We start from the raw sequence: 14,350 nt of genomic DNA on the forward strand, positions 1-14,350 counted from the left end.
CTGTAGTGTTCTTAGTGCCCTGGGGTGCATGCAGTGGTGTGCTTGGTGTATTGGGCATAATGCTGGAATATGCCAAACGTACTGTGGTACATGTTACAGTGTTCTGATTATATTGGGTGCATGCCGTAGTGTGAAAAGTGGAGTGGGGTTGATACTGAGGTGTAGGAAGTGTACTGGGATTCATGTTGCAGTGTGTGGGTGTACTGGGGCACTTGCAGCTGTGTGCTAAGTTTTTTGGAGGACATGCTGGATTGAGCTAAATGTATTGTAGAGCATATTGTTGTGAGCTCAGTGTACAGTGGTGTATGCTGCAGCATTCTAAGTGTATTGGGGTGCATGCTGCATTGTTTTGAGTGTACTTAAATGCATGTTGCAGTGTGCTATGTGTACTAGGATGCATTCTGCAATGTACTGGATGCGTGCTGCATTGTGCTGAGTATATAAGTATATAATGCTATGCTGTGGTAAATGTCTTGTGGTACATACTGTAGTCTACTGAGTGTATTGTTGTGTAGGTAGCAGTCACTACCCAAATGGTAGATGATCTTACAGTGCACTAGTGTTAGAATTCAGTTTTAGGCAAATTTAGTCAGGCCTGTGGTTCCTGGCAGGCCTGGTTGTTTTGATTTGGGGGAATGGGAGTGCTAATTTAGAGGGGGGTGTGACCACCTTGCTTCTGTCCAATCATTTATTTGTATTGGTAAGGGGCTTGTATATAAGATGGGGTACCATGCTTCGGGGAGAGTTGGATTGAGGAAAAGAAGAATACAGCATGTAGGGGCTGATGCAGCTCGGGCGCTCTCCCCTCTGGGGAGGGGAACGTGCCATGCGGGGAGGAGAGATGGAGGAGCCGTCAGAAGGAAATTGCTACTACTAACAGGAGGAAGACTGGGAGATCGAACCTCCGTGGCAAACATGGACTGTTGATCAGGAGTACAAGTGAGTGGAAACCCAGGGAAACAGTACTTCCAAAGACTTAAAGGTGTTAAAGTGCGGGTCATGCAGGAGGAGGGGCAGGTCTTGGGCCTTAAAGAATCAATACCCCAAAAAAGGTGTTGGAGTGTGGGACAATGAAGAAGACTGTGCAGGGATTTGGCCTTAAAGAATTAATACCCAGGAGAAATCCAATCGGTCGGCCAAGGAACTTTATTCAGTGTAACGTTCTTTGGGCATAACTTGGAAGCGCTGTACAGTTGGGAAGTAGCAGTAAACAGGAGGGAGAAAAACTGCAAGGTATAACTGGAAGCAAGTGCAGGTTAAGAGTTATTCAGAGTGGCTCTATATAATCTGGACTATGTATTCTCAGGACTTACTTCACTTAACGCCAAATCTGTGAGAGCTATTCAGAGTGACTCTGTACCACAGTATCGCAGTAAGTGCTGGAAAGAATTGTAAAGAGCATCTCAACCAATCCTTCTCCCAACCAAGTTAAAGTTCTGCAAAATAAACTAAGTTTCATAAAGCCTTGACTGTCTCAACTCTATGGGTTGTAAGGAGGGAGAATGGGGTACACTGACCTAAAAGGTAATGAACAACCCAGCAGCTCCCAAGGGAGTAGTGCGCTACATGTATGTAGTGATGTGTTTTGTATATTGGGGGAGCACGCTACAGTCTGCTGAGTGCACTGAATTGTATGGAGATGAGTACTGGCTGTATTGCAGTGCAGGTTGCAGTGTGCTGAATGTACTATGGTGCATGCCGTGGTGTGCTGAGTTTAGTAGGGTGTATGATGTGGTGTTTTAATAGGACTGAGGTGCATGCTACACTATGATGATTGTTAATTAAAAAAATAATAATAATTGTGTTACTGTAGATAAAATGTTAACAATATTTTATTCTATAGCTCACCCTGCTTAAAGTGGATGTAAACCCAATGTCATCCTTTCTAAACTACTGCCATAGGGGTTATCTATAAGGATATACATGCCTCCATGTACGGATTCCAGTGGCAAAAATCAGCAATTTTTGCAGCTGGAATGACCGGTGTGTGCGAATAGCAGAGGCCCTTCAGCCTATTTAAACTATTGACAGGCTGACAGTGGCCATTGCTGTTCACATGTAGAGGCGCAGAATGGGGAGCAGTGACTGACAGTCACTGTTCTCTGCTCTAAGCAGACTGAGAACTGAACGCTCAGCGATCATGTGGGAGCTCAAGTGGGACAGTTGCAGCATCACACCAATGCTGCAGCACAGATGAAAGAATGTATGTTTATTTTTTTATAAACTCTTACATCCCCTACAATCCTCATTTGCAGTATGTAGATTGCGTGGCAAATATTGTCTGTAATGTGAACGCATGGTTGTACTTGATGGGTAAATCAAATCAATGGTTTGCCATTTAAAAACAGTGAATGTATAAAAGATATTGGTGCAGATAAATAACATTGACCATATTACACATTAAAATGGCAAAGGTGTTTACTGAAAACTGGATTTTCCATTCAATCATTTTCCAAAAGGCTCCAAATGTGACTTGGGTGATGGAATGCATTGGCAAATGCAGACAGCAAATATGCTTTACAGTGAACATTTCACAAGACGGGGATGGAGATGGACTGAATGCGGCAATCAGATGCCTTACCTTAGGAGGCAGGGGGAAGGAAGAGCTAGAGCCGCTCTGACCGCTTCTCCCAGCCAGACTTTAAAGACATCGTCTGCCTGGTGGGGTGAGTCTGAGCATGATGCAGCACACAGAGAGACATTCTCCTCTTGGCCGAACAGGAAGAGTGTCCTGAGACATGATTGGCCAGGGAGTCCAAAGGCTCCCTGGCCAATCGGGGCATCCTGATTGGCCGGGAGGCAATCAGGAAAACAATAAGGAATATTAATTCGCTATTGTCACACAACTGGGTGGGCCTCAGGGCACAGTACTCTGCGCCTCGAGCCCACCCTGTTTTTAAGCCAATTAGAGCCTCAGGCTCTAATCATGAGCTTAACAAAAAAAAACACATTAAAATCCATGCATCCATGCATCCGAGGCCCTGCATGTAGATTAGGGGCCGGGTGCATGGATTAGGGGAGCGGCGCCCCTTCGCCCTGCATGGACGGTCCGCCACTGGTTACAGCTCTTCTCATGTTTTGGTGCCATCAGTGCCACATTCCCATAGCTGTAACAGAAAATGAGAGGAAATTCTTTAACCACTTCAGCCCCGGAAGGATTTACTCCCTTAATGACCAGGCCATTTTTTGCGATACGGCACTGCAATACTGTAGCTGACAATTGCATGGTTGCGCGACACTGTACCCAAATAAAATTGATGTTCTTTTTTCCCACAAATAGAGCTGTCTTTTGGTGGTATTTGATCGTTGCTGTGGTTTTTATTTTTGCGCTATAAACAAAAAAAGACCGACAATTTTGAAAAAAAACGATATTTTTTATTTTCTGTTATAAAACATACCCAATACAATTTAAAAAAAAATCTAATTTCTTCATCAGTTTAAGCCAGTTTGTATTCTGCTACATATTTTTGGTAAAAAAACCCCCAATAAGCATATATAGATTGGTTTGCCCAAAAGTTATAGCGTCTACAAAATAGGGGATAGATTTATGGAATTTTTATATTTATTATTATTTTTTACTAGTAATGGCGGTGATCTGTGATTTTTAGCGGGATTGCGACATTGCGGCGGACAGATCGGACACCTAACTGAAATTTTTGACACTTTTTTGGGAACCAGTGACATTATTACAGTGATTAGTGCTATATATATGCACTGACATTGTACTAATGGCACTAGCAGTGAAGGGGTTAACATCAGGGGTGATCAAGGGGTTAAACGTGTTCCCTGGGTGTGTTTACTGACTGTATGGGTGATGGGCTGCCTGGGACAACACACAGATCCGTCTTCCTGTATAGCAGAAAGACAGGATCTCTGTGTCATCCCCTGACAGAACGGAGATCTGCCTTGTTTACTTTGGCAGATCCCCGTTCTGTCTCTGCAGGGAATGATCATGGGGGATGGCAGACTTCGAGCACGCTGATTGGCTCCCCCTGCTGGCCAATTAGCGTGTGTGCTATTGGCGGCATGCGCGCCCACAAAATGCCGTGTATGAGCCGATGTACACCTACGGCGATTCGTACAGCCGAGCTGACCTGCCACAGTATAACTGCGGCGGCTGGTCGGCAAGTGGTTAAAGTGTGGGAAGTCTAAGGTTGACCAGGGTCAACAGAACTATTGTCCACATTGGAAGGTTTCCCCTCTATTCCTGTTCTGTGTCCACTAAAAACTTGGGATTTTTTTTCACTTTCAGTGTTCACAATCACTCAATCCTAAGGGCAAATAAGAGTGTGAATGTCCTTCACCCCCCACTGCCCCCACCCACCAACTTGCTTACTGCTCAACAGATTGCCAACCATTTCAATAGCAAAATCGGCACAATTCGCAAGGAGATATCCAGCATTCAAATTCCTCCCCTACCCAACACATCAGGTCCAACACCACACTCAATACTCTCCTCCTTCTGCCCAGTTACCAGAGATGAAGTTGATAAACTCCTCTCCATGGCCCACCTCACTACCTGTTCCCTCGACCCTGTCCCCTCTCATTTACTGCGACCACCTTCCCACTCTATCCTAAACTCCCTTACCCACATCTTCAACCTCTCCCTCTCCTATCCCCATACTCAAAAAACCCTCACTAGACCCCACCTGTTTGAATAACTTAAGACCCATCTCCCTGCTCCCGTTTGCCTCCAAGCTCATTGAACACCTTGTCCATGACCGAATGAGTCGCTACCTCACGGACAACAACCTTCTCGATCCCCTACAGTCTGGCTTCCGCCCACAACATTCTACTGAAACTGCCCTACTAAAACTCACCAATGACCTACTAACTGCTAAAACCAATGGGCACTACTCCATACTCATACTTTTAGACCTTTCTGCTGCCTTTGACACAGTTGACCACCTGCTCCTCCTCAGCAAATTACACTCCCTTCGCCTCCGTGATTCTGCTTTATCCTGGTTCTCCTCCTACCTATCTCAGCGCACTTTCAGTGTCACTTACAACTCCAGCTCCTCCACTCCCCTTCCTCTTTCTATTGGGGTACCCCAAGATTCCGTCCCTGGGCCTCTCCTATTCTCACTCTATACTTCTTCCCTGGGCCAGTTGATAACCTCCCATGGCTTCCAATACCACCTCTATGCCGACGACACCCAGATCTATCTCTCCGCTCCTCAACTCACCCCCTCGATCTCCTCACGGATCTCAAACTTACTGAATGACATATCGATATGGATGTCACACCACTTCCTCAAACTCAATCTTTCTAAAACTGAGCTTGTTATATTTCCTCCTTCACGGTCCCCCCCCTGTGACTTCACCATTAATGTCAACAACACAACCAATGGTCCCTCCACACATGCCAGCATCCTGGGTGTAATCCTTGACTCTGACCTCACCTTCAGCCCCCATATCCAATCACTGGCTAAATCCTGCCGCCTTTACCTCCGCAACATCTCCAGAATTCTACCCTTCCTGACTAATGACACCACAAAGCAATTTATTCACTCCTTGATTATTTCCTGCCTTGACTACTGCAACTCTCTCCTTAATGGCCTACCCTTGAGCAGGCTATCCCCCCTTCAATCTATTATTCTGCTGCTAGACTAATACACCTCACTAACTGATCCATGACTGCTGCTCCTCTCTGCCATTCTCTTCACTGATTTCCCCTACCCCACCGTGTAAAATTCAAAATGCTAACCATAACATACAAGGCCATTCACAACATCGCCCCCATCTACATCACCATCCCTTAAAACTCATTTATTCAGGGAAGCCTATCCCACACCCACCTAACAACTGTCCCTGAGCCACCCCCATCAAATCATTCTCTGCAGCTATTACCTTTTGCACCACCACCCCCTCCCTTTAGAATGTAAGCTCTACGAGCAGGGCCCTCCTGTACCTTTTGTATTGAACTGTACTGTAATTGTGTTGTCCCCCCTCTACATTGTAAAGCACTGCGTAAACTGTTGGCGCTATGTAAATCGTGTATAATAATAATAATAATAATGTCCTTAAAACCTGCCTAAAAAACTTTCAGTTGTTCTAATCCCTCTCCACTATCACAACCTCAGCAGCTTTCAGTTATACCTTAAGGTCGGACATTTGTAATGAAAAATCTAGGCTAATAGATTATTATATTTTCACATACCTCATGAAATCAAAACATTGAAGAAAGTAAAAATCGATAAAGAGGATGAGAAGAAAATCACACAAAGGAATGGCTGGAAAAACGAAAAAATAAATGCATATTGTAAATAGGGCCCTGTTTACTGGTCCTGAGTCCTCGTTCTTGAACCACTGGAGAGCTCTCCAATTATCATACTTTTTGAGCACATTTATCCAAACCAAACCTTTTCCAAAGATGCCTCATCTCGTTTGAGGAGCTCTGCTTTGGTGGTGGTCCAATATGAAAGTCTTTGTCATCATCATCATCATATCAACTTCTACTCTCAGGAGCATGTAAAAGCTCATGTTCCATGCTGGTTTCATTTCAGCATCCTGGTTTTGGCTGTGTTGCTTTCTCCCTGTCTACCTGTCCACCTGCAAGGTGATTGATGTAGCCAGTTTCTGGGTGGAGACCAAACCTGATTTAAGCCAGCCAAGCCTGCAGTCTCATGCTTGTGTTAAAATGTTTGTCATATGTGCTTCAAGCCCCCTGTTTGTCTTCCCTGCTCTGCTGTTTAGATCCCCCTGTTTATGACCATGGATTGGAACTTGGACTATTCTCTGATCTCTGTCTGCCTTTTGACTATGGATTGGACCTTGACTACTCTGAACCTTGCCTGCCCTGAACCTGGACTGTCACTGACCATTGCAAGTACTTGCTTGTTGTGCTCAGTTCAAGTACCTATTTACTGTGCTCAATTCACGCCTGCCCCAGCATTGGTAGTCAGGCACTATAGAATTGTGTATAAGACCTGGGGGTAACCGAGGTCTTGCCTTATGGGAAAGGGGGGTGCTAAAGGCAAAAAACACAGAGGCCAGCTATAGTATCTGACTACTTATGTTAGAGGTAGCCGTGACATCTACTTGATCTGCACGCATAGTTGGAACCCCCCCTTTCTCTCCAAATGAGAAAGAGACTTGAAGGTCACGTTCACAGAACAAGAAAAAGATCAGATTTTGCTCACAAATTATCATTATGCAGCAAATATCATGAAGCTACATACAAAATTATGACCCAGTGGTACAGGTCCCTGTCTGTACTAGCCAACTATTCACACAATCGAGCCATCATTGCTGGAGATGCTAAAGACACACTTCTACACATTTTTTGGGAGGCAAATCCTCCAGTTCAGATACAGATTTAAGGACATCTCATTGGTTCTTCTAAATTTGACTCCCCTTTCCAGGAAAAGGTACCATAAATCATTGCTTGAACACTTACTGAACACAGCAAGAGCCTGTATTCCTGCTATGTGAAAACAACAATCTCCCCCCATCACTGCCCAATGGTTTGCCAGAGTGAATGACATAGAATGTATGGAAAATCTGACCTCAGCCCTTCAGGACAAATCAGAGGAACATAAGACCAGGTGGTTTCACTGGGACCAGTTTAATTTCTCTGATGAATACCCTCAATACCTGTGAATGAATTCATCCTCCTTATAGACCCAGGTGGCTTTATGGCCCTACTCGCAACCTCAGCAGCTACCCTCTTCCATCCCACCCCCCCTTTTTTTTTTTATTTCCATGCTTCACCTCCTTTTCCCCCATTCTTACCGCCCCACCCCCCTCCCCTTACCTCTTTCAAACCTCTTGTAAAAGCAAAAATGCTGGTGCGCATTACCTGGGCTTGTAGTATTGTAACACCTCAGCTTTTCCAGACATCCTAATTGGGGTTTTACACTAATATAAAGTTGTTTATTGATTGAGCAATCAGTTTTCAAGTGACTTGTATGCCAGACTTTCGTGGCCTTATTTGCTTGCAATAAAAATAATACAAATATTACATTTAAACCGAAAAAATCACTCATTATTTCAACAGCTATGCCAAAAATGAACTGACTAATTTGAAGCTCCTGACCCACTTACAGTAGTTTCCTTATTTCTCCATTTCGCTTCACTAAATGTCTAAATGGTTAAAATAGTTTAATACTGTATAACCACAAAACCAGCAGACACCAGTTGAAGGTTTACAATGAGCAACTTTAGAAAACATTGGTATAGGTGAGCATGATAAGATGGTTACCTTATTAAACTAGAAGAAAACAAACTTCTTTCAAAGCATCAGTATTCTGATTCTGTTTTCTGTTAATATTTTATTGCTAATATTTTATTTTTCACGTTACAATATTACTGCTTGCATGAGAGCATATAATGGGTGCATTCTCCTCACTCATCTTGCCTAACAAGGAGTACCTGCGGTTGTCCATGGGGTTACAAGATATTCCATAAGAGCTGGCCTAAGTAGTAAATACAGAAAGTACAGTTGTCTCTGGGGCCACAAGATCATGCAGCCAAAGCAAAACCTCTGTTCACTTTTGTTTGACAGCACATCACATTCCACAGTACATTTTGTAGACCTGTGCATGACAAAAAAATTTGTTTAGTTTTGTTTCGATTCATTAATCTAGTTTAGTTAACTTTGGTTGATTCGTTCAATTTGTATTTGGGATTCGTATTTGGTATTCAAGTTTTTTTCGATTTTTCTTCGAATTTATCGTTTTTTTTTTCGATTCAAAACTTTTGAATAGGTACATTTTAAATCTGTTTGAAACTAAAACTTTATTTTTTTTTTTCTATTCCAATGTGGCAAAGTGAACAAAAAAAATGAAAAATCTTTATCAAATGATTAAAATGACTCTTTAAATCACCTTTGGCTTAACTAAAGCAGAATTATTTTGAAATGGTACTCTAATAACACACACAGTCTTTGATTTCAGCAATATGTGTACAGTTAGAATTCGACTGAAGTTCCATGTAAAATTTGATTTGAATTTCAGTCCGTATCTCCGAAATTCTGACAAATTTCGTTTTTGTTATTCAGAGCATTCGGCAAAATGTGTTTATATTGTAATCCGGGAATTCAGATATATCTGAATCTCCTAATAATGAAAATTTGTCAGAATATTAATTCAGACCGAAATGAACCGCACATATCTAACATTTTGTACAGTGTAAACCACCACCACATTCTGTACAGAGTAAAGAAGCATTCATCTTTTATTTGCATTTGCTTTTTGATCTTTTGGTAGAGACTAGGGATGAGCCGAACACCCCCCAGTTCGGTTCGCACCAGAACCTGCGAACGGACCGAAAGTTCGCGCAAACTTTAGAACCCCATTAAAGTCTATGGGACTAGAACGTTCAAAATCAAAAGTGCTAATTTTAAAGGCTAATATGCAAGTTATTGTCCTAAAAAGGGTTTGGGGACCCGGGTCCTGCCCCAGGGGACATGTATCAATGCAAAAAAAAGTTTTAAAAACGGCTGTTTTTTCGGGAGCAGTGATTTTAATGATGCTGAAAGTGAAAAAAAAGTGAAATATTCCTTTAAATATCGTACCTGGGGGGTGTCTATAGTATGCCTGTAAAGTGGCGCGTGTTTCCTGTGCTTAGAACAGTCCCTGTACAAAATGACATTTTTAAAGGAATAAAAGTCATTTAAAACTGCTTGCGGCTTTAATGTAATGTCGGGTTCCGGCAATATGGATGAAAATCAGTGAGACAAACGGCATGGGTACCCCCCACCCCCCAGGCCATTACCAGGCCCTTTGGGTCTTGTATGGATATGAAGGGGAACCCTGCACCCAAATTAAAAAAAGGAAAGGCGTGGGGCCCCCAGGCCCTATATACTCAGTATACAGGTAGTGCAAACAAGACAGGGACTGTAGGTCTGTTGTTAAGTAGAATCTGTTTGTAATTTTGAACTGGTACATTTTTAACCACTTGAGCCCCGGACCATTATGCTGCCTAAGGACCAGAGGTCTTTTTCCAATTTGGCACTGCGTCGCTTTAACTGCTAATTGCGCGGTTATGCAATGCTGTACCCAAACGAAATTTGCGTCCTTTTCTTCCCACAAATAGAGCTTTCTTTTGATGGTATTTGATCACTTCTGCAGTTTTTATTTTTTGCGCTATAAACGGAAAAAGACCGAAAATTTTGAAAAAAAATGATATTTTCTACTTTTTGTTATAAAAAAAATCCAATAAACTCAATTTTAGTCATACATTTAGGCCAAAATGTATTCGGCCACATGTCTTTGGTAAAAAAAATGTCAATAAGCGTATATTTATTAGTTTGCGCAAAAGTTATAGCGTCTACAAACTAGGGTACATTTTCTGGAATTTACACAGCTTTTAGTTTATGACTGCCTATGTCATTTCTTGAGGTGCTAAAATGGCAGGGCAGTACAAAACCCCCCCAAATGACCCCATTTTGGAAAGTAGACACCCCAAGGAAATTGCTGATAGGCATGTTGAACCCATTGAATATTTATTTTTTTTGTCCCAAGTGATTGAATAATGACAAAAAAAAAAAAAAAAAAAAATATTTACAAAAAGTTGTCACTAAATGATATATTGCTCACACAGGCCATGGGCCTATGTGGAATTGCACCCCAAAATATATTCAGCTACTTCTCCTGAGTACGGGGATACCACATGTGTGGGACTTTTTGGGAGCCTAGCCGCGTATGGGACCCCGAAAACCAATCACCGCCTTCAGGATTTCTAAGGGTGTAACTTTTTGATTTCACTCTTCACTGCCTATCACAGTTTCGGAGGCCATGGAATGCCCAGGTGGCACAACCCCCCCCCAAATGACCCCATTTTGGAAAGTAGACACCCCAAGCTATTTGCTGAGAGGCATATTGAGTCCATGGAATATTTTATATTTTGACACAAGTTGCGGGAAAGTGACACTTTTTTTTTTTTTTTTTTTTTTTTTGCACAAAGTTGTCACTAAATGATATATTGCTCACACAGGCCATGGGCCTATGTGGAATTGCACCCCAAAATACATTTAGCTGCTTCTCCTGAGTATGGGGATACCACATGTGTGGGACTTTTTGGGAGCCTAGCCGCGTACGGGGCCCCGAAAACCAATCATCGCCTTCAGCGTTTTTAAGGGCGTGAATTTTTGATTTTACTCTTCACTGCCTAACACCGTTTCGGAGGCCATGGAATGCCCAGGTGGCACAAACCCCCCCCAAATGACCCCATTTTGGAAAGTAGACACCCCAAGCTATTTGCTGAGAGGCATGGTGAGTATTTTGCAGCTCTCATTTGTTTTTGAAAATGAAGAAAGACAAGAAAAAACTTTTTTTTTTTTTCTTTTTTCAAATTTCAAAACTTTGTGACAAAAAGTGAGGTCTGCAAAATACTCACTATACCTCTCAGCAAATAGCTTGGGGTGTCTACTTTCCAAAATGGGGTCATTTGGGGGGGTTTTGTGCCACCTGGGCATTCCATGGCCTCCGAAACTGTGATAGGCAGTGAAGAGTGAAATCAAAAATTCACGCCCCTTAGAAAGCCTGAAGGCGGTGCTTGGTTTTCGGGGTCCCGTACACGGCTAGGCTCCCAAAAAGTCTCACACATATGGTATCCCCGTACTCAGGAGAAGCAGCAGAATGTATTTTGGGGTGTAATTTCACATATTCCCATGGCATGTTTGAGCAATATATCATTTAGTGACAACTTTGTGCAAAAAAAAAAAAAAAAAAAAAAAAATTTGTCTCTTTCCCGCAACTTGTGTCGCAATATAAAATATTCCATGGACTCGACATGCCTCTCAGCAAATAGCTTGGGGTGTCTACTTTCCAAAATGGGGTCATTTGGGGGGGTTTTGAACTGTCCTGGCATTTTATGCACAACATTTAGAAGCTTATGTCACACATCACTCACTCTTCTAACCACTTGAAGACAAAGCCCTTTCTGACACTTATTTTTTACATGAAAAAGTTTTTTTTTTTTTGCAAGAAAATTACTTTGAACCCCCAAACATTATATATTTTTTTAAAGCAAATGCCCTACAGATTAAAATGGTGGGTGTTTCATTTTTTTTTTTCACACAGTATTTGCGCAGCGATTTTTCAAACGCATTTTTTGGGGAAAAAACACACTTTTTTAAATTTTAATGCACTAAAACACACTATATTGCCCAAATGTTTGATGAAATAAAAAAGATGATCTTAGGCCGAGTACATGGATACCAAACATGACATGCTTTACAATTGCGCACAAACGTGCAGTGGCAACAAAATAAATACATTTTTAAAAGCCTTTAAAAGCCTTTACAGGTTACCACTTTAGATCTACAGAGGAGGTCTACTGCAAAAATTACTGCCCTCGATCTGACCTTCGTGGCGATACCTCACATGCATGGTGCAATTGCTGTTTACGTTTGACGACAGACCGCCGCTTGCGTTCGCCTTAGCGCAAGAGCAGGGGGCGACAGGGGTGCTTTTTTTTTTTTTTCTTTATTATTTTTTTGCTTTTTTATCTTATTTTTAAACTGTTCCTTTCATTTTTTTTTTTTTTTAATCATTTTTATTGTTATCTCGGGGAATGTAAATATCCCCTATGATAGCAATAGGTAGTGACAGGTACTCTTTTTTGAAAAAATTGGGGTCTATTAGACCCTAGATCTCTCCTCTGCCCTCAAAGCATCTGACCACACCAAGATCGGTGTGATAAAATGCTTCCCCAATTTCCCAATGGCGCTATTTACATCCGGCGAAATCTAAGTCATAAAATGCTCGTAGCTTCCGGTTTCTTAGGCCATAGAGATGTTTGGAGCCACTCTTGTCTCTGATCAGCTCTATGGTCAGCTGGCTGAATCACCGGCTGCATTCTCAGGTTCCCTGTTGAGACAGGAGAGCCAGAGAAAAACACGGAAGACGGTGGGGGGGGGGGGGGCATTCCCTCCCACGGGTTGTAAAGGCAGTCTAGAGGCTAATTAGCCGCTAGGATTGCTTTTACATGAAAGCCGACCGCTGGCTGAAAAGAATGATACCAAGATGATACCTAAACCTGCAGGCATCATTCTGGTATAACCACTCAAAGTTGTGAATGGCGTACCTGAAGACAAAAAAATGGTTAACAATAAAGCACAGTAAACAATAAAGTATAAATAATTACATACCTGAAAAACAAACATGATAAAACATAATAACAATAACAATAACAATAAAACACTGCAGAATAGAATACAGTAAAAAAAGAGCAGAACAATAGAGAGAGAGAATAGAGAGAGAGAACAATAAAACGACAACTATTTTTTTTTATTTTATATATATTTTTTTTTTTTTTTACACTTTTTTTGTAACTAACTTTTATAACTGTAACCGGTTCCAGGTTCGGGTCTCTCAAAATGCGATGGCATCTTGGGAGACCCTGTGAAAGTGTGCCTAGTCTGTGCAATGCTGTACCCTACGCTAATACTCAACTAGTGAATGGTAGCGTTCAAAACATTCACCAATGCAAAGACCAGGATTGTCAGGACAGGAGGGACAATAATAGTGGGTGTCACGCCTATATCCGCGTTTGCTGCAGACACAACATCTTTTTGGGGGGGGTTCGTTGGGTAGGGGTACTCGGGAGCACATAAAAATGCCTCTCATGCAGCCGACTGCATTTCGTTGGGGGGATGTGAATGGGGGAAGTACGGGTGCTGCAGAAGTGGTGGGTTCCCAATTAGGATTGGCGAATGCAGCAGGAAGGGCACTATGGGCACGACGGGCCTGTGTTTGTCTTTTTGGTGGCAGCGGGACACTACTTGTGCTTGTCACCTCACCAGCTTGAACTGCACTTATGGGACTCGCCACGTCACCACGTGTTACTGCAGTGCTGGTTTGACTACGACCGGGGTGTACTAGGCCGCTGGTGCTTGCCAGTTCAATAAAAAGCTTCCAAAAAAACTGTTAGCGATCGCAGGGATCAGGCCTGACTCTGCGAACGCTGCAGTTATGCGTTTAGTGTTTTGTAAGTGACAGTGATCGATCGATACTGCACTTGGGTGGGCTGGACTGGGCCGGGCGGAGGGGCAAAACGCAGGTGCTAGCAGGTATCTGGGTTGATCCCGCTAACACTGCGTTTTTGGGAACCCTAAACTGCTGGGGACGCTAGTATAGATCTGATCTGATCGGATCAGATATTGATCCGTTCAGATACTATACCACTAAAGGAGGCGTATGCTGCGTGCGTGGGTGTTAGTGGTACTGGCGCTAACCTGACGCTGCCTGGGGCCGGTGCTTGCTAGTTCACCAAAATGCTACCAAAAAAACTGTTAGCGATCGCAGGGATCAGGCCTGACTCTGCGAACGCTGCAGTTATGCGTTTAGTGCCTTGTAAGTGTCAGTGATCGATCGATACTGCACTTGGGTGGGCTGGGCTGGGC

The sequence above is a fragment of the Aquarana catesbeiana genome, linkage group LG03 (assembly GCF_042186555.1).
Source record: "Aquarana catesbeiana isolate 2022-GZ linkage group LG03, ASM4218655v1, whole genome shotgun sequence".
NCBI lineage: Eukaryota > Metazoa > Chordata > Amphibia > Anura > Ranidae > Aquarana > Aquarana catesbeiana.